The following is a 26,570-nucleotide window of genomic DNA, read 5'->3' as shown; positions in this document are numbered from 1 at the left end:
AATACCTGTCCATTTCAGCTCACTAATGCCTAGGATATCGATGTTCATGCATTCCATTTCATTTTTGATGATGTCCAATTTTCCTAGATTCATACTTCGTACATTCCAGGTTCTGATTATTAATGGATGTTTGCAGCTGTTTCTTCTCATTTTGAGTCATGCCACATCAGCAAATGAAGGTCCTAGAAGCTTTACTCTATCCACATCATTAAGGTCGACTCTACTTTGAGGAGGCAGCTCTTCCCCAGTATCTTCCAACCTGGAGGGCTCATCTTCCAGCACTACATCAGACAATTTTCTGCTGCTATTCATAAGGTTTTCACTGGCTAATGCTTTTCAGAAGTAGACTGCCAGGTCCTTCTTCCTAGTCTGTCTTAGTATGGAAGCTCAGCTGAAACCTGTCCTCCACGGGTGACCCTGCTGGTATCTGAATACCGGTGGCATAGCTTCCAGCATCACAGCAACACACAAGCCCCCACAGTACGACAAACTGACAGACACTAGCCATTACAGAAATGCAAATCAAAACTACAGTGAGGTACCATCTCACCCCAACATTACTGGGACGAATCAAAAAAACAGAAAATAACAAATGTTGGAGAGGCTGTGGGGAGGCTGGAACACTTATGCATTGCTGGTAGAAAGGCAAAATGGTGCAACCATTTTGGCAAACAATAGCATACTTTCCTAAAAAGCTAGAAATAAAAATACCACGCCATCCAGCATTCCCACTCCTAGGGATATATAAGAGCCATCACACAAATAGACATATGCATATCCTTGTTCATTGCAGCATTTTTCACAATAGCAAAAAAGATGTAAGCAATCTAAGTGCCCATCAACAGATGATTGGATAAACTATGGAACATACACACAATGGAATACTATGCAACGATAAAGAATAATGATGAATCTGCAAAACATCTCACAACATGGATGAATCCGGACGGCATTATGCTGAGTGAAATAAATCAATCACCTCAGGACAAACATTATAAAAATTCACGAAAAGATTTACATATAGAAAAAAACACTCTTTGATGGCTACTAGGGAGGGGAGTGGTGGGGAGGGAAAAGCATCAAATAGACAGCAGGTAATTCGTAAGTCTGGTGAAGGGTAGGACAGTACATAATACTGGGGAAGTCAGCACAACTTAACCAAAGCAAGGTCATGGAAGCTTCATAGACACATCCAGACTCCTCAGGGACAAGGTTATTTGGCTGAGGACAGGGGACCATGCTCTCAGGGGACATCTAGCTCAATTGACATAACACAGTTTATAAAGAAAATGTTCTACATCTTACTTCGATGAGTAGTGTCTGGGATCTTAAAGGCTTGTGAGTGGCCATCTAAGATACTCCACTGGTCCCACCTCATCTGGAGCAAGGGAGAATGAAGAAAACAAAAAACACAAGGGAAAGACTAGTCCAAAGAACTAATGGACCAAAACTACCACAGGCTCCTCAAGACTGGGTCCAGCACAACTAGATGGTACCTGGCTACCACCATTGGCTACTCTGACAGGGATCACAATAGAGGGTCCCGGACAGAGCTGGAGAAAAATGTAGAACAAAATTCAAACTCAGAAAAAAAGACCAGACTTGCTGGTCTGACAGAGACTGGTGAAACCCGGTGACTGTGCCTCCTGGACACCTTTTTAACTCAGTAGCGAAGTCACTCCTGAAGTTCACCCTTCAGTCAAAGATTAGACAGGCCCATAAAACAAAACGAGCCTAAATGGGCACACCAGCCGAGGGGCAAGGGTGAGAAGGCAGGAGGGGACATGAAAGTTGGATGAATGGAAATGGGGAACCCAAGGTGGAGAAGGGGCGAGTATTGACACATCGCAGGGTTGGCAACCAATGTCACAAAACAATATATGTATTAATTTTTTTTATGAGAAACCAATTTTTTCTGTAAACCTTCATCTAAAGTACAATAAAAAAAGAAAAAAAATGGAAACTCATGAAAAGGTTTACACGCCGACAGAAACAATCTTTGATGGTTATGAGGTGGGGAGGAGAGGAAAGGGAAAAACACTAACTAGACAACAGATAAGTGGTGAGTTTAGTGAAAGGTAAGACAGTACACAATACTGGGGTGTCAGCACAACTTGACCAAGACAAAGTCATAGAAGATTCATAGATGCATCCAAATTCCCTGAAGGACCAAGTTACTGGGCTCAGGGCTGAGGACCATGGTCTTGGAGAACATCTTGCTCAATTGACATAATGTAGTTTATAAAGAAAATGTTCTACATCCTGCTTTGGTGAGTAGCGTCTGGGGTCTTAAAAGCTTGTGAGTGACCATCTTAGATACATCTACTGGTCCCACCCCACCTGGAGCAAGGGAAAATGAAGAAAACCAAAGACATAAGGGAAAGATGAGTCCAAAGGATTAATGGACCACAACTACCACAGCCTCCACCAGACTGAGTCTAGCACAACTAGATGGTGCCCTGCTACCACCACTGACTGCTCTGACAGGAATCACAATAGAGGATCCCAGACAGAGCTGGAGAAAAATGTAGAATAAAATTCTAACTCACAAAAAAAGACCAGACTTACTGGTCTGACAGAGACTGGAGAAAGCCCCAGAGTATGGCCTAGATACCCTTTTAACTCAGTTCATCCTTCAGCCAAAGATTATACAGGCCTATAAAACAAATGACACGTACTTGAACAATGTATATGAGACTAAATGGGCAAACCAGTTTAGTGACAAGGACAAGAAGGCGTGAGGGTACAAGAAAGTTGAATGAATGGAAATGGGGATCCTATGGTCAAGAAGGGGAGAGCACTGACATGTTGTGGGGTTGGTAACCAATGTCACAAAAAAAATGTGTATTGGGGGCGGAGCCAAGATGGCGGACTAGGCAGACGCTACCTCGGATCCCTCTTACAACAAAGACACGGAAAAACAAGTGAATCGATCACATACATAACAATCTATGAACCCTGAACAACAAACACAGATTTAGAGACGGAGAACGAACTAATACGGGGAAGCAGCGATTGTTTCCAGAGCCTGGAGCCAGCGTACCAGTCAGGTACGGCACAAGCACAGATTGCTGCTCCACCCCCCTGAACTAACCCCGGGAGGGGGACCAGCCGGTTCCACGGGCGGCGTGGGACGCAGCCGATAGGAGAAGTCCCCGGGAGGCAGTGACTGGTCTTGGAGCAGAAAGAGCAACGTCCGAGCTGGGGAACCGTCCTGCAGGGATTTGGACTGGACGCAGCGGATTTTCTGGAAAAACTAGTTTCCCAGTGATGGCTCGGAGACAACAATCCATATCAAACCACTTAAAGAAGCAGACCATGACAGCTTCTCCAACCCCCCAAACAAAAGAATCAAAATCTTTCCCAAATGAAGATACAATCCTGGAATTATCAGATACAGAATATAAAAAACTAATTTACGGAATGCTTAATGATATCACAAATGAAATTAGGATAACTGCAGAAAAAGCCAAGGAACTCACTGATAAAACTGTTGAAGAACTCAAAAAGATTATTCAAGAACATAGTGGAAAAATTAATAAGTTGCAAGAATCCATAGAGAGACAACATGTAGAAATCCAAAAGATTAACAATAAAATAACAGAATTAGACAATGCACTAGGAAGTCAGAGGAGCAGACTCGAGCAATTAGAATGCAGACTGGGACATCTGGAGGACCAGGGAATCAACACCAACATAGCTGAAAAAAAATCAGATAAAAGAATTAAAAAAAATGAAGAAACCCTAAGAATTATGTGGGACTCTATCAAGAAGGATAACCTGCGGGTGATTGGAGTCCCAGAACAGGGAGGGGGGACAGAAAACACAGAGAAAATAGTTGAAGAACTCCTGACAGAAAACTTCCCTGACATCATGAAAGATGAAAGGATATCTATCCAAGATGCTCATCAAACCCCATTTAAGATTGATCCAAAAAGAAAAACACCAAGACATATTATCATCAAACTCACCAAAACCAAAGATAAACAGAAAATTTTAAAAGCAGCCAGGGAGAAAAGAAAGGTTTCCTTCAAGGGAGAATCAATAAGAATATGTTCTGACTACTCAGCAGAAACCATGCAGGCAAGAAGGGAATGGGACGACATATACAGAACACTGAAGGAGAAAAACTGCCAGCCAAGGATCATATATCCAGCAAAACTCTCTCTGAAATATGAAGGCGAAATTAAGATATTTATAGACAAACACAAGTTTAGAGAATTTGCAAAAACCAAACCAAAGCTACAAGAAATACTAAAGGATATTGTTTGGTCAGAGAACCAATAATATCAGATATCAGCACAACACAAGGTCACAAAACAGAACGTCCTGATATCAACTCAAATAGGGAAATCACAAAAACAAACAAATTAAGATTAATTTAAAAAATAAATGAATACACATAACAGGGAATCATGGAAGTCAATAGGTAAAAGATCATAATAATCAAAAAGAGGGACTAAATACAGGAGGCATTGAACTGCCATATGGAGAGTGATACAAGGTGATATAGAACAATACAAGTTAGGTTTTTACTTAGAAAAATAGGGGTAAATAATAAGGTAACCACAAAAAGGTATAACAACTCTATAACTCAAGATAAAAACCAAGAAAAACGTAATGACTCAACTAACATAAAGTCAAGCACTATGAAAATGAGGATCTCACAATTTACTAAGAAAAACGCCTCAGCACAAAAAAGTATGTGGAAAAATGAAATTGTCAACAACACACATAAAAAGGCATCAAAATGACAGCACTAAAAACTTATTTATCTATAATTACCCTGAATGTAAATGGACTAAATGCACCAATAAAGAGACAGAGAGTCACAGACTGGATAAAGAAACACGATCCATCTATATGCTGCCTACAAGAGACACACCTTAGACTTAGAGACACAAACAAACTAAAACTCAAAGGATGGAAAAAAGTATATCAAGCAAACAATAAGCAAAAAAGAAGAGGAGTAGCAATATTAATTTCTGACAAAATAGACTTTAGACTTAAATCCACCACAAAGGATAAAGAAGGACACTATATAATGATAAAAGGGACAATTGATCAGGAAGACATAACCATATTAAATATTTATGCACCCAATGACAGGGCTGCAAGATACATAAATCAAATTTTAACAGAATTGAAAAGCGAGATAGATACCTCCACAATTATAGTAGGAGACTGCAACACACCACTTTCGGAGAAGGACAGGACATCCAGTAAGAAGCTCAACAGAGACACGGAAGATCTAATTACAACAATCAACCAACTTGACCTCGTTGACTTATACAGAACTCTCCACCCAACTGCTGCAAAATATACTTTTTTTTCTAGTGCACATGGAACATTCTCTAGAATAGACCACATATTAGGTCATAAAACAAACCTTTGCAGAGTCCAAAACATCGAAATATTACAAAGCATCTTCTCAGACCACAAGGCAATAAAACTAGAGATCAATAACAGAAAAACTAGGGAAAAGAAATCAAATACTTGGAAAATGAACAATACCCTCCTGAAAAAAGACTGGGTTATAGAAGACATCAAGGAGGGAATAAGGAAATTCATAGAAAGCAACGAGAATGAAAATACTTCCTATCAAAACCTCTGGGACACAGCAAAAGCAGTGCTCAGAGGCCAATTTATATCAATAAATGCACACATACAAAAAGAAGAAAGAGCCAAAATCAGAGAACTGTCCCTACAACTTGAACAAATAGAAAGTGAGCAACAAAAGAATCCATCAGGCACCAGAAGAAAACAAATAATAAAAATTAGAGCTGAACTAAATGAATTAGAGAACAGAAAAACAATCGAAAGAATTAACAAAGCCAAAAGCTGGTTCTTTGAAAAAATTAACAAAATTGATTAACCATTGGCTAGACTGACTGAAGAAATACAGGAAAGGAAACAAATAACCCGAATAAGAAATGAGAAGGACCACATCACAACAGAACCAGATGAAATTAAAAGAATCATTTCAGATTATTATGAAAAATTGTACTCTAACAAATTTGAAAACCTAGAAGAAATGGATGAATTCCTGGAAAAACACTACCTACCTAAACTAACACATTCAGAAGTAGAACAACTAAATAGACCCATAACAAAAAAAGAGATTGAAACGGTAATCAAAAAACTCCCAACAAAAAAAAGCCCTGGCCCGGACGGCTTCACTGCAGAGTTCTACCAAACTTTCAGAGAAGAGTTAACACCACTACTACTAAAGGTATTCCAAAGCATAGAAAATGACGGAATACTACCCAACTTATTCTATGAAGCCACCATCTCCCTGATACCAAAACCAGGTAAAGACATTACAAAAAAAGAAAATTATAGACCTATATCCCTCATGAACATTGATGCAAAAATCCTCAACAAAATTCTAGCCAATAGAATCCAACAACACATCAAAAAAATAATTCACCCTGATCAGGTGGGATTTATACCAGGTATGCAAGGCTGGTTTAATATCAGAAAAACCATTAATGTAATCCATCACATAAATAAAACAAAAGACAAAAACCACATGATCTTATCAATTGATGCAGAAAAGGCATTTGACAAAGTCCAACACCCATTCATGATAAAAACTCTTACCAAAATAGGAATTGAAGGAAAATTCCTCAACATAATAAAGGGCATCTATGCAAAGCCAACAGCCAATATCACTCTAAATGGAGAGAACCTGAAAGCATTTCCCTTGAGAACGGGAACCAGACAAGGATGCCCTTTATCACTGCTCTTATTCAACATTGTGCTAGAAGTCCTAGCCAGGGCAATTAGGCTAGACAAAGAAATAAAAGGTATCCGGATTGGCAAGGAAGATGTAAAGTTATCACTATTTGCAGATGACATGATTATATACACAGAAAACCCTAAGGAATCCTCCAGAAAACTACTGAAACTAATAGAAGAGTTTGGCAGAGTCTCAGGTTATAAAATAAACATACAAAAATCACTTGGATTCCTCTACATCAACAAAAAGAACACCGAAGAGGAAATCACCAAATCAATACCATTCACAGTAGCCCCCAAGAAGATAAGATACTTAGGAATAAATCTTACCAAGGATGTAAAAGACCTATACAAAGAAAACTACAAAGCTCTACTACAAGAAATTCAAAAGGACATACTTAAGTGGAAAAACATACCCTGCTCATGGATAGGAAGACTTAACATAGTAAAAATGTCTATTCTACCAAAAGCCATCTATACATTTAACGCACTTCCGATCCAAATTCCAATGTCATATCTTAAGGGGATAGAGAAACAAATCACCAATTTCATATGGAAGGGAAAGAAGCCCCAGATAAGCAAAGCACTACTGAAAAAGAAGAAGAAAGTGGGAGGCCTCACCTTACCTGACTTCAGAACCTACTATACAGCCACAGTAGTCAAAACAGCCTGGTATTGGTACAACAACAGACACATAGACCAATGGAACAGAATTGAGAACCCAGACATAGATCCATCCACGTATGAGCAGCTGATATTTGACAAAGGACCAGTGTCAATTAACTGGGGAAAAGATAGCCTTTTTAACAAATGGTGCTGGCATAACTGGATATCCATTTGCAAAAAAACGAAACAGGACCCATACCTCACACCATGCACAAAAACTAACTCCAAGTGGATCAAAGACCTAAACATAAAGACTAAAACGATAAAGATCATGGAAGAAAAAGTTGGGACAACCCTAGGAGCCCTAATACAAGGTATAAACAGAATACAAAACATTACCAAAAATGATGAAGAGAAACCCGATAACTGGGAGCTCCTAAAAATCAAACACCTATGCTCATCTAAAGACTTCTCCAAAAGAGTAAAAAGACCACCTACAGACTGGGAAAGAATTTTCAGCAATGACATCTCCGACCAGCGCCTGATCTCTAAAATCTACATGATTCTGTTAAACTCAACCACAAAAAGACAAACAACACAATCAAGAAGTGGGCAAAGGATATGAACACACATTTCACTAAAGAAGATATTCAGGCAGCCAACAGATACATGAGAAAATGCTCTCGATCATTAGCCATTAGAGAAATGCAAATTAAAACTACGATGAGATTCCATCTCACACCAGCAAGGCTGGCATTAATCCAAAAAACACAAAATAATAAATGTTGGAGAGGCTGCGGAGAGATTGGAACTCTCATACACTGCTGGTGGGAATGTAAAATGGTACAACCACTTTGGAAATCCATCTGGCGTTATCTTAAACAGTTAGAAATAGAACTACCATACAACCCAGAAATCCCAGTCCTAGGAATATACCCTAGAGATACAAGAGCCTTCATACAAACAGATATATGCACACCCATGTTTATTGCAGCTCTGTTTACAATAGCAAAAAGTTGGAAGCAACCAAGGTGTCCATCAACGGATGAATGGGTAAATAAATTGTGGTATATTCACACAATGGAATACTACGCATCGATAAAGAACAGTGACGAATCTGTGAAACATTTCATAACATGGAGGAACCTGGAAGGCATTATGCTGAGCGAAATTAGTCAGAGGCAAAAGGACAAATATTGTATAAGACCACTATTATAAGATCTTGAGAAATAGTAAACCTGAGAAGAACACATACTTTTGTGGTTACGAGGGGGGGAGGGAGGGAGGGTGGGAGAGGGTTTTTTATTGAATAATCAGTAGATAACAACTGCTTTAGGTGAAGGGAAAGACAACACTCAATACATGGAAGGTCAGCTCAATTGGACTGGACCAAAAAAGCAAAGAAGTTTCCGGGATAAAATGAATGCTTCAGAGGTCAGCGGAGCAAGTGCGGGGGTCTGGGGAACATGGTTTGCAGGGACTTCTAAGTCAATTGGCAAAATAATTCTATTATGAAATCATTCTGCATCCCACTTTGAAATGTGGCGTCTGGGGTCTTAAATGCTAACAAGCGGCCATCTAAGATGCAGCAATTGGTCTCAACCCACCTGGAGCAAAGGAAAACGAAGAACACCAAGGCCACACGACAACTAAGAGCCCAAGAGACAGAAAGGGCCACATGAACCAGAGACCTACATCATCCTGAGACCAGAAGAACTAGTTGGTGCCCGGCCACAATCGATGACTGCCCTGACAGGGAGCACAGCAGAGGACCCCTGAGGGAGCAGGAGATCAGTGGGATACAGACCCCAAATTCTCATAAAAAGACCAAACTTAATGGTCTGACTGAGACTGGAGGAATCCCGGTGGCCATGCTCCCCAGACCTTCAGTTGACACAGGACAGGAACCATCCCCGAAGACAACTCATCAGAAATGAAAGGGACTGGTTAGCGGGTGGGAGAGAGATGCTGATGAAGAGTGAGCTAATGATATCAGGTGGACACTTGAGATTGTGTTGGCAACTCTTGTCTGGAGGCGGGATGGGAGAATAGAGAGAGAGGGAAGCCGGCAAAATTGTCAAGAAAGGAGAGACTGAAAGGGCTGACTCAAGAGGGGGAGAGCAAGTGGGAATAGGGAGTGAGATGTATGTAAACTTATATGTGACAGACTGATTGGATTTGTAAACGTTCACTTGAAGCTTAATAAAAGTTATAAAAAAAAATGTGTATTGTTTAATGAGAAACTAATTTGCTCTGTAAACTTTCACCTAAAGCATGATAAAATAAATAAATAAATAAATAAATAAATCCCCATTGTATTTGGAGTTTGTGATGGCAACACTTTGAGATGTCCTTAGCCTAGAAACTAGCAAGGTATTCTCTGGAAAGCCATAGTTCTAATGGATGTGAACAGGTGTTTCCAGGGCAGGGGAAAAAAAAAAGTAGAGGAATGGTGAAACAAAAGTAAACTTGTTTTTTGTTTGTATTATGTTTTCTGTGCCCCCGCCCCGCCGCCACCCCCTTGCAGGACACCTTAGTGTTTTGTTTTGTTTTTAGTTACTGGGTGAAGGTGAAGAGGAGAATAATCAGGATTTCACAAATGCATTATTCTGAAACTGAACATTGAGACTAGTGTTTCCAAGAAAACATTGATAAATGCTGCTCTTATGAACTCTAAATATCTCTTTAGCTTCATCTATAAACCCAAAAAAACCCACTGCCATCAAGTCGATTCCGACTCATAGCAACCCTATAGGGCAGAGTAGAACTGCCCCCATAGAGTTTCCAAGGAGCACCTGGTGGATTTGAACCACCAGCCTTTTGGTTAGCAGCCATATCTCTTAACCACTATGCCACCAGGGTTTCCAAGCTTCATCTATAAAAAAAAAAAAAAAAATTTTTTTTTTTTTTTTAATTCATCTATAGAGATTTGATAATTGCTTGGAGGAGGTAGGGCAGGGGTACTAGAGAGGGGACCTATCTGGAGGGTACTTAGGCAACCCAGCAGTTAAGCAAAAGTAGGTCACCTCCAACTGAGCACTGCCTCCTCTTTGGACAGTTAGGAATAACCCCCATATGACATGAAAAAGAATATATTCTGTCTTGTTTGCAGCCAAGAAACCTTCCTGGGAAGGGTGGCTTGTGAACTGGAATTTGAGAACCATCTTTTCAATTCCCGTCAGGCTTTGATAGTGAAGATGCTGTGGCAGTGTCATGTTAGACATAAGGTCACCTTGAGGAACTACAGCTCTCCCTAAGTTTTGAGCCAAGGGGAGCCACCTATTGTACTGGAAATAGCATGGAATTTAGAGTCAGTTTTCCCAACTGGAAAATGGGAATAATAATGTTTTTAGGGTAGGTGTGAGGATTATGTGGGCTATTCATGAAAAGAGCCTAATAATGGTGATTACGCTGCTGTTGTTGTTAGCTGCCATCAAGTTAGCCCCCAACTCATGGTGACGCCATGTGTTACAGATTAGAACTGCTCTGTATCATTTTCTTGCCTGTAAATCTTTTCAGCAGAGCTGCTGTGTGGGTTCGAACTGCCAACCTCTAGGTTAGTAGCAAGTCGCAAACCACTTGCACCACCCAACCTCCTTGGTCACATTGTAGGCACTCAGTAAACCAAGGTCATTATTAGCTGCTACTTCCTCAATAAGTTAAGACTCTTTTACCATTTTGCAAGATGGAGCACCATCTTCTGACCTGCCAGAGCAATACAATTTAAAAGCTCCTGCTGTGAATGAAGGTCCAGCATTCATCTTCAGTAATTAATACATACCTAGGGGATGCTTGGGATTGGAGATGGGAGGGTAGAGGGCTGTTTTTCCTCTTTGATTGAGTGTCTTTTTTATCCCAAGCTTTTCTGAATGTCATGGAGAGTTAATGAAGACATGTTGTACACCCACTGCAAACGCAATAAAAGACAAAATGCAACCAATTCTACCACTGTCTGAGTAGATTAAACCTCAGTTACACTGCAAGTGCGGGGGAAGAAATGAGAGCTGTGTTAGGAGATGGATGGGAGGCGCTGGTTACAAAGGCAGAAAGGACAGAGCAAGATCCTTTTCCATCTTTATGCATTTCTCCTGCCACTATTTCTTCCTAGGGACAGGGCTAGGGACAGGGAGTGGATCCAAGTTGTCTACACCCACTCTAAGGCCAGATAATGAAATCAACATAATTCAGGCTTAATAGAGTGTACAGAGTGTTGATTTCTGTTTTTCTTACTCCCCTGCCCCCCTTCCCAGCAAGCTTGCCGTGTACATGGGTAGTTTAACAAAGAAAAGCAATACTTGTTCCACCGATGGCTCTTGCTGCCCAAGGACAGGCCTCAAATAACAGATGTGAAGTTCTTCAACACAGCAGCCATTCAGAATACTTGAGATTTCCAACTGGGAACAATCTCCTGGTGTTGGGATAACCCAGATGATCTAATACCTGAAGATCCCCTGCTCCCACCACCTCTTATGTATATGATACATCTGAGAAATGGCTGAATACATTCTCCCCAAAAGGCTGGGTAGGGCCCTCCTTTCATGAGACAGCAATTTAGAGGGACCCCAAGAGGGTGGCTGAAGAGGTTAAGAAAGTCTGTAAAATGGTTTGGAATCCTCTTGGGAAAAGTTTCCTGCATAAATCTCAGCAATTATGACTCTCTTTTCCTAAAAGAAAGAAGTAAAGTAAAACAAACCTCAGGATGATTCCTACAGTGTGGCTATAAAGTGAGCTCCGTCCCTGCCCCCTGCCACCCCGTCCCAGAGGAACAGAGTCATCTCCATTTCTAGCAAATTTTTCGTTCCCCTCTGCTCTTCTAGAAAGGATCTGGTATACTTCAGACTAGAGTAGACTGAGTGCTTAAAAGTGATGGTTCTATTTCATACCCAAAGCAATCCCAAAACAGAGCACTACAGTTAAATTAGACAAGGACATTCTCCCCAGAAGAGGAAAGGACACATGGTTATAGTTGAGTGCATTTGTACACAGTTCAAGAGGCAGAGAGAAATGATCAAATCCTCATGCAACTTATTTGACTTCTCTGAGCCTCAGTTCCCTTCTTTGTCAATTGGTGATAATAATAATAATAGTGAATAGCCACTTCCTTGAGAGATTGTTTGTGTGATATTATTTTAAAGGGACTGTAATCATTCATTTGCTGGACCCATGTTGATACATAATATTCCGTGTTTTAGTACTCCAATTCTACATGCCAACAAAAGTACAGTGTGTCTCATCTCAGATGCTCTATAGGCCTTGTATTTCACTCGCTTCATCATCCTGAGATAGGTTTTATCACCTGATAAATAACAGATACCATGAAAATTAACTCACATGCTTAAGGCCCCAGAGCCAGTAAGCTGCAGAGAAAGGAACCAAACTTAGTTATGTCTAAATCTCAACTGTTGACCCTTTCCACGTCATTGCTGCCCTTAACTGGGTATGTACAGATGCATTCATTTAGTTTTTGATTAAATTATTCAAAAAATATTTATTGTTCAAATTTGGGGGTAATTTTAAGTAAATGGATGTAAAACAAAAGTCCTGTGTGAATTTAAGTTATTATAATGAGGGGCTAAAAGCCTATCTGCTGTCCCTGGTGGTGTGAGTCAGAAACACGAGCAGAATCCATTACCCCTGATGATACTTCATCCTATAGCAGAAAACCCCTGCATTGCAACGTGCTGCTAATAGAACCCGTTTTAAAACCATCAGCTATTCAACAGATGAAAAGTGTAACTGCTTGGGTTAATTGCATCTCAGCAGATGAAGCAATGGAGACAATTGTCAGAAAGCCAGACAAACCTCACCTTCCTATGCTCCAGAAATTCCCCAGTCACCAAACAGGCACAGAACCCTGCTAGCTAAGGTGCGATCTCCCCATCATCTAGGATGGGTTGCTGGAAAAGCAGTTCTGAAGCGGAGCCTCCAGATAGAGAATAGAAGAAACAGGAGAGGGTAAAAACTACAGGTTTTAAAAGGTGCTGTAAGATCACTAGCAGCAGTAACAAGTCATGCTGCTAATATGTACCCTTCATAGGATACAGTGTGAATGGCACTTTACTTCTGTGGTCTTCCTCTCCAAAACCCATAACCCTGGTCTCATCATAAGAAAAATAAATGGAGCCCTGGTGGCCCAATGGTTAAGAGCTATGGCTGCTGACCAAAAGTAGGCAGTTGGAATCTACCAGCCACTCCTTGGAAACCCCGTGGGGCAGTTCTTCTCTGTCCCATAGGGTCACTGTAATTTGGAATCGACACGACAGCAATAGGTTTAGGGTTTTGTTTTGTTTTGTTGGCTTATTCTCAAAATATCAGACCAGCACTCCTCAAAATTGTCAAGATCATCACAAACAAGGAAAGCCTGAGAAAGTGTCACATCCAAGAGGAGCCTAAGGAGACATGACAACTAAATGCAACAGAAAAAGGACACTAGGTAAAAATGAAGGAAATCTGAATAAAGTGTAGACTTTAGTTAACAAATGTGTATCAATATTGCTTCATTGATTGTAGCAAATGTAACATACTAATGTACAAAAAAACCCAAACCCATTGCCATCGGGTCAATTCTGACTCATGGCGACTCTACGGAGCAAAGTAGAACTGCCTCATAATGTTTCCAAGCAGTGGCTGATGGATTGGAACTGCTGGCCTTTTGATTAGCACCCAAGTTCTTAACCACTGCACCATCAGGTCTCCATACTAATGTAAGATGTTAATAATAGGGGAAGCTGGGTGTGGGGTCTATGGGAAGTCTCGGTACTATTTTCACAAATTTCTGTAAATCTAAAACTGCTCTAAAAATAAAATTTATTTAAAAAAAAGCATTGTTGCCGTGTGAAGGAAGAGTAGAAGCCAAAAAAGATTTGATGTAAGGATAACCAACTGTCATCATCCCTTTAGGCACTATTGTGCCTTGTTGTCTCTAGAAAGAGATATAATTTACTCCATTTTGGTTTGTGCCCTGTCTTGATCCTTGATCCAGAAAACACTTCAGGGGACTTAAAAGAATATATGAAAATTAAAACTCCAGTAGCTGTTATGGGACAGGAGTCAGATGGGGAGCAGCTTGGCTGAGGGTGGAGAGACAATCTTTGAAGTCAGGCGAACCTGTGTTAATCCTCTGATCCTTGGTGAAGTTATTTAACCTTTCCATTGCTGTGTTTCCTGATCTGTGATACGCGTTTAATAAACAGTCAAGATGCTGTGTGCAGTATAGCATAGGTATACCCATTGCTGTTGAGTCAATTCCAACTCATAGCAACCCTATAGGACAGAATAGAACTGCCCCAAAGTATTCCCAAGGAGCGGCTGGTGTGTGTGATATAGCACAGGTATAATCATAGGTATATCTGCAGTAATGGTTAGGTACTTCACCAATGTACCTTATTTTTATGCATCGGGCATGGTGGTATTTCAGTGGCCTGACACATGAGAACCCCACCAAAGGTCCAATTAGGAGTATATGTTGATTTAACTTAAAAAAAAAATCATGAGTATTTGGAGTCTCACCAAAATATCCTCATAAATGACAGAATCTTCTACACCCCAAAGCTCTTTTCATTAATTTCAATGTAAAATGTTCATTTTATAGATCAGAAAACAGATATCAAGAGAGGGAAGTGATTCGGGGAACAGAATGTGGACTCCAATACAAATGTCTTAACTGCTAGTCTGTCTTTTTTTCCAAATGTATCAAGTTGCATTTTTCCTTCCAAATATATTTCCTGTATACTTTCTAAAATAAAGTAGGGATAAGAGATGTGCAATTTAATATTCCAGAGTTAGGGATTAAAGATTTCTTCAAGCATGGAAGTGCTGATTGGCTGAGAAATATAAACCAGTCTTTGTGGATCGGTATTAATCAAAAAAGATTCCTTTATGACATACTCTTGTAATAAAGTTGAAGTAATAAAGAAACATCCCCTAGGTTTGTTTTGTTTCTGTTTTATCCTAGCAACAATTAACACAATAGTTAAAAGAATAGACTTTGCAGGCAGACAGATAAGGATTAAATCCTGGCTTCTCCACTTATTGGCTACGTGATCTTGCTTACATTGGTAAACATTTCTGAGCTTCACTTTTGTCATATGGAAAATAGAGATAATTAAGATACCAAATTGATATGGTTTATGGGAATATAAAATTAAAAACCAAATATAAACTTTATAACAAAGAGCTTGTCACGTAATAAACACTTATTGAACCATAGTTGTTATCATTGTATTCACTCCTTGGTAAATCAATATTTTCTGGTACTAGGTACTTAGCATAGCAATAAGGCAATGGAGAGGCCTTTTGACTGGGCATCAGGAGACCTGGATTCCTTCTGTGCCATGCTTGCAACTTATTACTTATGTGATTGGGTCAGCATATACTTTTTCTGACCCCAAATTGTTCCATGTATCAGATATGGCAGCTTCTGTTGCTTGGGACAAATATCTAGTCTCAAACTCTCTTAAACCAAATGTAGCAGTTAGCAGATTTAGGTCATTGAAACCTCCACTCCATTGTAACTGGCTTTAGGCTCAGCTTCATCCAGATTTCTAAATATGTCAAAAAACAATCTGATCTTTTTTAATTGTTCAAATCTGTTCTCCTCCATGTTGGCTTCATTCCCAAGTTCCACATGGTAGCAAGATGGTTGACATCAGCCCCAAAGCTAAATGCCCTCAGCTTCAGTTTTAGTGAAAAGAGAGTATTTTTCTTTGCTAAAAAGATCCAGCAAAAGCCATAGGCCTACTCTCAATGGCACAAAATGGCTCACCTATCCATCTATGAACCAATCGATGACAGCTGGATAGAACACACAGGTCATGGATATGGGGGGCAGTAATCTTGGGGCTAATCTTTTAATTCTACTACAGACCGCCAAAGGGGTCTGGTTAGCTGGAGGAGATTGAATACCAGGAAGCCAGAAAAACAAAATCCACAGCTTCCCTTTGGAAAAACTAAAGGACTGGGATTGGCCCAGATTATCTCTAGCATCCCTTCCAATTCAAATCATTCTGAATTTTATGAAATTGAATATAGAATTTAAACATGGCCAATGCAGTTGGGGAAATCAGCAGTAACTGTGTGTAAAAGTCACCAGACATAGAGGGCAAATCTTTAGATATATCAACTTCTTGAGTGTTTTCTCAGCATTTGTTGCAATCTTCCCCTTTGGGGGGCATTTCTTGCCCACTTCGTTAATATTTTCTGACTTGCTGTTGACAGCCTATTTTTTATAAGACTGGAAGGACATAGTCTAGTCTAGGACCTAAGGGAGTTGAAGGAACCCTCCTTAAATATGGCCCTGAGCCAGCAAGCGAGTCACCTTCCCCGAAACCTTGGAGCCTCGGCTATGGTTTATCTCTGGCCCCTTATTTTTGGCAATGGAAGAGGAGGATGTGGTCAGGATCTCAAAGGCATTACTCAGAGTCAGTTTGGTTCAGACGAAAGAAGTCAGGCTGATATCTATTCCTGCATGGCTCCATTCCTGTCTGCAGTCGCTTCCCGGAGGATTGCCTTCAGGTCTTTGGCCTTAGGAACAGAATAAGTACCAGAATTTGAATATAGATCTCCTAGCTCTAGCCTTTCCCTGTGGGTAGGTGCAAGAGAAGACAGCCAGAAGGCTCTGCCTTGAGAACAGAGTTTATGACTGTGTCTCTGGTTCCCTGAGCTGAAATTTTATAAATGATTGAACATCTACTAAAGTCAAAGAATACATGTGTTATATAGGAATGGATCTGAGAAGGTCTCTGCCCTGGAAAAGCTTACAGACTATTGGTGGAAATCCAGAAATGTGTTTGGGTGATTCTAACAAAATACGATATGTTATGATAGAGGGAAATGCAAGGTAGAGCATCTAATGTAGACCAAGGCAAAAGGGTTCAGGGAAGGCATCCTGAAGGAAGTAGTGCCTGGGTTGAGCTTTAAGGAATGCATTTGTGTTATCTAGGTGAAGGACGAAGGTCAGGAAGTTTTTCTGGGATGAGCAAACAGCATAAGAAAAGGCCCTAATGTGTGAAGCAGCCTTTTGCATGCAGAAGAAAATACAAGGACATTGATAACATTGGACATGAACGTGGTTATGGCAAGAAAAGTATGGAGAGATGGTGTTATACAGACAGGTGAGTATGGAGAGGCCATCAGGGACAAGGTCATAGAGAGTTTTATATGCTGCATTGAAGGATTGGCCTTTGTCCTGTGAGCAAAGGGAGTCCCTGCAGGGTTTTAAACTGAAGAGTGATAGGTGAGATTTGCTTGTTATGAATTCTTCTAGCTGCTATGCACAGAATGGATCCAAGGTCACAAGGCTGGAAGTGTAGAAGGCAACTGTAGGTAGTTGCTATGGCCTAGGTGAGAGGTGATGAGAGCCTAAACTCCAGCAGAGACCATGAGACTAGAGAGAAAGTAGCTGGCTCAAGAAATATTTGGGACATAAAATCTGTAAGATTGGCAGTACATTGGCTGTGGCATCTGATGGATAGAGTAGCATCAAAAACAATGCCCAAGCTGACCTGCTCCAATTTTTCTTTTATCCTGACTCAGATTGAAATTCAATCAATATTTACTGAGCATCTGTTATGTTCTACGCATGTTATAAACACTTGACCGTACATAATCACATTTTACTTTCTAACAAACAACCTTGCAAGACAGCAGATGGAATGGACTCTTGGAGAATCAATTTGCTTAAGGTCAGCTAGTAGCAGCACAAGTGGAAGTAGTAGTTAGCATTTGTTTCAGTTAACAGGTAGGCTTGCCTAAGTCCTACATCATTGAAATGAGAATTATATAAACTCAAAATGCATTTTTGCAGTTATTCCAAAGATGAAAATAGTGGAATAAAGATGACAGCTTTGTATAGAAACCACTACCCTCATATCACCAACCTCCGTGGTTAAGTTCAGAGACTTCCAGACCAGTGGTTTTCAGCCTTGGCTACACATTGAATTACCTGGGAAACCTTAAAAAATCCTATGCCACTGTCTTATCCCCAGAGACTCTGAGTGAACTGCTTTGGAATGCAGCTTGGGTATCAGGATATTTTAAAATCACCAGGTGATTCTAACATATAGCCGAGACTGAGAATCATGAAGCCAGGCCCCTAAACAAGCGCAAACAATCTCTTCTGTTCAACTCTTTCCCTCGCCTTCTCTCCCTTCTGCTTTAACAGTCTGACTCTCACATGAGCATAAGAGCATGGCCTCTCTCCCCACTGCTGGTGGTCCATGTTCTTGGCGCAGACTGACCTGCTACCTAATTGCCTGCTTATTTGTCAAGTGGTTGTCCCCAGCAGATGTTCCCATGTGGGAATTTGAAAGCCAGCATCTGTATACAAACAGCCGGTTGCATCATCGTTCTGCTTTTGATGTGGGCCTGATGGGGCACCGCCCAGGCCACGGATGGTCTCCCAAAACTGGCCCAAAGATGAGCTTCCTGATCCCCCTTTTGACCTTCAACCCCTTATTTCAATCATCTTTAGTGGTTTAAGAAGCTCTGCACATGCACTCTTGGATTTCCTTCTTCCTCTGCTTTTTTTTTTTTGGATTGTCGTTGCTATTGCTATTGATCTTAGAATAGCACTATATTTTTTTGGATTGTCATTGCTATTGCTATTGATCTTAGAATAGCACTATATGACAGAAGGCTCAGTATTTTCATAGTATAAATGTGTTACTGAGACCAAGAGAGGAGAAAGTACTTGGTCAGGATCAGGATACAGCCATTCAAGGACACAGCTGAGTTTCAGCTCTTCTATCTCTTATGTCAACGACTATGTTTTCATCAGGTGCCATTGAGTTGGTAGGTACAACAGAATGACACATGAAACACTGCCCAGCCCTGGGGCATTCTCAATATTATTATTATGCTTGAGCCTATCGTTGCAGCCACTCAACTACCATATACAACCATGCTCAGACTCACAGAAAGATCCACGGGTTGTATTGCTTCTTCTGTGTCCTTTGACAAGTTACTTCACCACAGCTAGCAAGAGAATGATCACCTATGTCTCAGCATCATTGTGAGCTTTAAAAATATTGTATTTGAAGTATAGGTTGTTGTTAGTTGCTATTGAGTTAGCTCTGACTCATGGCAACCCTATGTATGGCAAAATGAAATGTTGTCTGGTCCTGCACCATTTCATGAACATTCCATGTCCATTGTTGCAGCCATTGTATAGTATCTTCCAACCTAGGGGGCTCATCTTCCAAAACTATATCAGACAATACTTTTTATGATCCATAGGGCTTTCATTGGCTAATTTTTGGAAGTAGATTGCCAGACCTTTGTTCTTAGTCTGTCTTAGCCTGTCAGCTCTGCTAAAACCTGTCCGTCATGGGTGACTCTGCTGGTATTTGAAATATCAGTGGCATAGCTTCCAACATCATAGCAACATGCAAGTCACCACAGTACAACAAACTGGTAGATGGGTGGTGAAGGAAGCATGTAGCACTATGTTAAAAATGTTCTTAAAAGAGATATGCAGATATGCTGGGCAATTGATGATGAGGCTTATCATGATGATTAAGTGCATACACACATGAGTTAGACATCCCCAGGTCTGGATTTCTTTTATGCTACTCATTAGTAAAATATCTTTAGTCCTATTACTTCACTTTTGGACCTCCGTGTCCCTATCTTTAAAGCGAGAAAAAAAGTAATATTAACCTCACATGGTTGTAATAATATTGAGTGCTTATTACACAGCCTGATGCATGGCAAAAATTCAATAAACGTTAGGGATGATAGTAAGAAAGAAGAAGGCAAACAAACAGAAAAAAAAACCATAACAACCCATTCTATCTTTTGAAAAGAGTACTGGATGAGAAGTCAGGACACCTAATTTTTAATCTTAGCTCTGAAGTTAACTTGCTGTGTGATCTTTGATAAATTCCTTTCATAGCTATGTTTTAGTGGTCTCATCAGGAGAACTTGATGGTCTTCTTCCATGCTGTGATCTCTGTATATCAGCAGAGTTTTCCTCCTGCCCCTCAATTTCCTCATCAGCCTAGAGATGTGACCTGCTTGCTCCTTCTGGCTTCATAAAATGATTTGCCTATGAGATCGCCTTCCCTGTCTTCCTGGCCTTTGTGGTGTGGCCTCATGCCCACTACCTTTTGAGTCTGCATATGGAGGCAATTGCCACCTCTCTCCAGGCCCCTTCTTTAGATGTGGGAAGAAGGACCTGGGAACCCAACCTTGGAGATGAACTGCTGAGTGCTCTCAGAGATAAGTCACGGGCGCCTTCTGAGAAGGCAGGGGCTTTCAAGTGGAAACACTGACAGCAGCCTTAGCTCCAGCCATGCAAATAATATTACTGCAAAGACATATATTTAGCATCTATGACATCAGCTTGATCTACCTTGATTAACGGAGCAATTTGCTGTACATTTTTCCAAATGCTGTAATCAATTAGAACTCAAAATAGATTAGAAAATCCTCTTTGGTGTGGCCACAGTCCAAAAAGGCTAATCCATCATCAAATATACATACGTATCCTTCTCAGACCATGCAGTGCATAAAAATTTGCTTCTTGGAGAAACTCAGAGTAGTTCAGGTTTGTATAGTTGGGCAATCAGCTTTTTTTTTTTTAACCACCAACCATTACTAGAAGCAAATGTAGGGAAAACAACTTTGTGGATGCTACTCCAGTCTGCTCTAACTTCTTGACATTTCTCTGTATACAGGCGCTTTCTGGCTACAATCCATCTCCACAGAGATCTTTGTAAAACATGTAACTGATGATGGTTCACTTGTGGCATCAGGATAGATCCTAATCCCCTTAGTTTGGCATTGGCAGTCCTTTAAAATATGGCCCTAGATTACCCTCTGAACTTTATCTCGTATTGTGTCCCTGTGCATGCTCCATACATCAACCTTTTGTCCTACTCAGAGTTACCCAATAATATATGCTATACTTCCTTACAGCCCTGTATTTGCTCCTACAGTTCTCCCAGCTTGGAATAATAAAAGGAACTGATGTTTTTTGAAGGAGCCCTGGTGGCACAACAGTTAAGTGCTCAGCTGCTAACCTAAAGGCCAGCAGTTTGAATCAACCCAGTGGCTCTGCGGGAGAAAGACCGGATAATTTGTTCCCATAAAGATTACAGCTTAGAAAACCCTGTGGGGCAGTTCTACTCTGTCACATGGGGTTGCTCTGAGTTGGAATTGGTGCGATGGCACCCAACAACAACAACAACAGTGTTTATTGAGTATTTATTATAGGCCAGTTGATATACATATAAAGAGGTAAATAATGGATACCATACATAGACCAGACTGTGCTAAATGATCCCCGTGTATCATTGCTTTTAATCCTCTTAACCCGAGAGTTAAAGAACTTACCCAAAAGGTATACACAGGTAAGTGGTGACGCTAAAATCAAATCCAGGTCTGTGTGACAACAAAGCCCTTGTTCTTTCTTTCTTTCTGTAACATTCCTTAATCTTCCCTTACTTCCTTTTTTCTTAATCCTTCTCCATACCTCAAACTCTCATTATGAGCTTTTGTCTAGGAGGAAATTAGTATCTCTTAGACTTAGTGACAGTTAGATGTTACGGGTTGAATGTGTAGTCCTTTCAAAACAGAAATTAATCCAAGCCCGATTTACTCATTCTACAATGGCCGATTGAGTTGCTACTCTAGGGAAAGCATTCTGCAAGGCCCTATGTACTACAAGGTGGGATGAGGTGTCGTTTAAAGAGTGGCATGGCTACTAACTGAGAGGTTAGCGGTTTGAATCCACCCAGAGGTGCCTCTGAAGAAAGGCCTGGCAATATACTGCCAAAAGATTACAGCCATTGAAAACCCTATGGAGCATAGTTTTACTCTGAAACACATGGGGTCGTTATGAGTTGGAACCAATTCAATAGCATTTTTTATTTTTTAAATAACAAAGTACTTGTTGACAACGAGAATGCAAATGGCTTGGGATTAAATTGTATATCTTCTGCTAACGCCTTGTATAATTTTGGGTCTCTTGTCTTAACTCTTATTGTCAATAAGTTAGAATAATGTTATATACATTATACTTATATAATGTATATAATATTATATACTGGCAAAGTCAATTGAATTGATAAAAACCAAAAAACCGAATTGATAGATATGAAAATGTTTTATAAAATGTTCCCTCAAGTGTTATTTATCTTACCCTGCATTTGTCCTCAAAGAGTTTAAGATTCCATGTTAAACTTTAAGTTGTATGCAAAACTACCTATGAACTGCAAAGCTGTGTGAATTCTTGTTAATTCTGAGCATGAGTGAGGGGACAGCTGACTGTAAAATCACTGCTGCCTGGTTCTTCACAACTTTCCCCAAGGTCTCACAGAGTGCCAGGGATAGAACTGGACTTTGAAACACACGCACAAATGAATACCATTGTCTTTTCAGAAGCACCAGACTGGGAAGCCAGAGACCTGGACTCTAACCTGAGCTCTCTGCCTCAGGGACACTGGTAAGTACGTGCAACCAATCAGGGCCTCAGTTTCCTTATCTTTTAAAAGAGGATTTTAAGCCCCTGACTTCATAAGATTGTTATGTGGAGCAAATAAAACTGTCTAGGTGGAAGTGACTTGTAAACTGTAAAGAGATATATATGTGTAAGGGATGGACAGGATCGACTTGCATTCTTAGAGGAACATATAGGCATTATTTTGTAAGTGCTGTGCTTTGAGGCTCTTAGTGGATTCCCATCCAAAAGTCTGCAATCCAAAGTCCAGTGGTTTATTCCATTTTTACAAATGACCATTCATCTTCCTGACCTGACACAGCGAATGACCCACAAAATCCTCCAATTCCCCACTTAGCATATTCTTGGCAGAAAGGACATTAGAGACCAATGAATCCACTACTGCCTGCCACTCCCTTCCCCACCACGTACACACACCAATGTAATGATGAGGAGCCTGGAACTCAGAGAGCAGGGAAAGTTTCATATCCCTTCCTGTATCCCCCATACTAGCACAGTGCCTGAACTATTGTATATTCATTAACTATGTGTTGACTTGTTCAAAATAAACAAATCAAATGACTTGTTCAGAATATTCTGAGTACCTAGCAAAGGGCAGAATCTATATAAGTGTGTGAATGGTTATTTATGTGTTTGTCAAATGAGTGAATGTATAAAGCCATCCAGCAAGTTGGTGGCAGAGTTGAGGCTCGAACCTCTTACCTTGTAATCCATTTCCTACTATACTACAAGTTAGTATTCACCCTGGCTTGCGTTTATAACCAACTGATTTAAGTTTGTGCATTTTGCCTTTCCATCTACAATTGCAACTCTTTAGAAGAAGCAAGGGACCACATCTTCTGCCACTGGGTCTCTTGAAACTTGTAGCTTGGGGCTGGTCACTCAGTAGGGAATCAATAAATACATCTTGATTGCTTGAACCTGGGAGAAATAAAGATGTGATTTGGTGTATGACTTCTGAGGAGGAGACAGGGTAGGAAGTGCTTTGTGTGGTCTGATAATGTGTTTATTTATGAGACTAAATGTTTATCTAAGCCTCCAGAAAATCTCTGACTTCATTTTGGTTGTCTGTGTGCGTTTATGTTATTTTCCATGGTCACAACAGCCCCATCCTTCTGAGGGCCAGCTGGGATACGAAGTAATAAACAGACATAAAAATTGGCTCATTCCATGACAAGAAGTGGGAGCAACCCAAAGCCTTTAAGAAATTCTTCTCAGAGCAGTGAGTGCACTGGCATCCAGCTAGTTCAAGTAGGGTTCAAGTAAGCAGCATTCTAACTTTGTGAAAGCTATTTATGAACAACACAATGAAACTGGTCTGCGCATTCAGTGGCTGGGCATTTGAGATGTAGTTGTTTTTCTTTTAGTCTGTCTTTTAATAGCTTTCAACAACACTGAGTAACTTTGAAAGTTTTGATAACTGATTCAGAGTATGAGCAAGTCTCCCCTTTTGTTTCCTCATTGTTTATCTCTTTGCCATTTAAAAATGCAACATGGTCTGATACAAGCCGATGATCATACTTCATAATTCATTATGGATGTTCCAAAGAGGCCAGAACACTTCCCAAGTTTCATTACGTCTCACAGCTTATGACACTTCCTACACAAAGAAATACATACAGTCCAGAAAGTGACGATACTGAGACACTTGAATTGCAGTTTATTCACCAATCTGTTTGTTTTATAAGCATTGAATAAACCAACCTGTGCCAAGAGATAGAGTGAGAGGTAAAAACCATGGTCTGTGTCCTCTAGAAGCTCATGTGCTGGCCTGAAAATTGAACCATAAGGATGCATTGCCATAGCAGCAGATAGACAGTGCTCCAGCATCTCAGTGAAAAGGGCGGTTATTTCTAGATGTGAACAGGAAGAAGGGGATGGCATTGAGAAGGTTCCATGGAGCAGATAACACATTAACTGTGCATGCAATATTAGTCAGTAATAAATGAGCGAGAGAAATGGAAATGCAACCCAGCTAGGAGAAAAGCATAGTCTCCACCATCTCCCTGTGTCCTCTTGCTCCTTTGCAGTTCCATGGCACTAAGAATCTACCCTACTTGAGGCCACTGTTGGAAAAATAGTAGTAATGATATTTACTGAGTGCCAGATGTCATTTGAACTGTTTCACACTTGCTAGGTCCTCACCTCAAGTCTACAAGTCTATCCCCATTTCATGAGTGAAGAAACTAGAGCTTAGAAAGAAGTTTCAGTCACTTGTGCAAAGTCTCAGAGCTAACCGGTGGAGCAGCTGAGCTGAGTTCAAACCCATTTATCTCTTACTCATTAACTTAAACACCATGCTACCCACCTCCTTGATCAGGTGGTTTGTTTCATAGGGTAAAGAGGTAGAAGGAGAGTGGGTCAATGGAAGCAGCTAGGGAGATATACCCTGGAAACACCTCCAGGGCAAGAATAAGCCCACATAAAGATGCTATATGAGGCAGAGCTCCCAGTCTCTACCATCTGAGCCCATGGTCAAAGGAGATCATGGAAAGTTGTACTTGTCAAGTGCTCACTCTATCCTAGGCACTACACTGTAGTGTTTTCATGCACTCTCTCAGATTATCCTCACAAGAAGCTTTGGAAGAAAAATCATTCCCTCCCATTTGTCTTGTGCAGTTCCTAGGATTTGCTCAATTCCCTACGACAAGCCCCTACCAAGGTCAGGATTCAAAAGGAAGATATTCGCCTCCAAAGTCCATCTTCTTTTTACTTCTTCCCTCTGTAGAGTATAGAAAGTGTTCTATGGCATGTGGCAAAATGATCATAATTGAAAAAGAGAAAACAACATAGAGAGGCGTGGGGGAAGAAGAAGGAAAAGAAGACACACAAGGAGGAGGAGGATGAAGAGGAGGCAGAGAGGAAAGAGAAAGGTCTTCACAATGTGTCCACATGCAAGTAACATCAATAATTCAAAGGGACTCTGGGCGTCAGTGGAAAAGATACAGATTGAGGACGTAGGACTAGTTATAAGCATGCAGGGGACATGCTCTGACCTATGTTTTGAGCAAGAAAAGGGTCATAGCATGAGGGCGAGTAGGGTTTTCAGTGTTTTGAGATGCCAGATTGGACACAGGAGAGAAGGCTGCATGACTAGCCTGGAGTAGCTGTGGGGCTGGTTATTACAGAGCAATTTGCTAGAACATCCTTGGCATGACTGCATAGTCCTCTTACCCTGAAAGTGCACCCCCTTTGTTTATTAAATTAAATGATGAATGAGAGACTCAGTCTTTTTCTATCAGCCCAGGGGATTTATTAGTCAGATAGTGATGGCCCTCACCTCAAGTTATGTTTTCATTGTATTTGTTACGTGTCGGCTGAGCTCCGGCTCTGTTGGAATGAGGCTTGCAAGATCCATTAAATCCCTTTACTTTGCTGACAGCAAGCAGCTCAGAATCAAAAACAGCCTTGAATCTATAACATATTTCCCTGCCTCCTTCCTTCCTTTTCCTCTCCTCTCTAACCCCTCCCCTAGAGAACACCAGAGAAATAAAAATAAAGTCGTAATTAAGAAAAGGACTAAGAATGAATTCCACGCGTTTAACCAAAGTTCCATCTCTGAACCCAGGAGGATTGGCGCATAGCTGTGGTTGTGCGAGAGGAAGCGTGCAGGGAACTCATGCTGTGCTTTCAACACAAATACAGCTCATAAGGAATAGTTTATCACTTAAACCATCTCTTTAATTCTGCAGAGTAAAGGCAAGACCTCAAAAAAGGCTCAGATACCACCACCACCGCCACTGGGGTCTCCCATTTCTGGAGT

Source organism: Elephas maximus, chromosome 9, assembly GCF_024166365.1.
Source record: "Elephas maximus indicus isolate mEleMax1 chromosome 9, mEleMax1 primary haplotype, whole genome shotgun sequence".
Taxonomy (NCBI): domain Eukaryota; kingdom Metazoa; phylum Chordata; class Mammalia; order Proboscidea; family Elephantidae; genus Elephas; species Elephas maximus.
The sequence above is the reverse complement of the archived record's forward strand: the minus strand, read 5'-3'. Positions refer to the sequence as shown.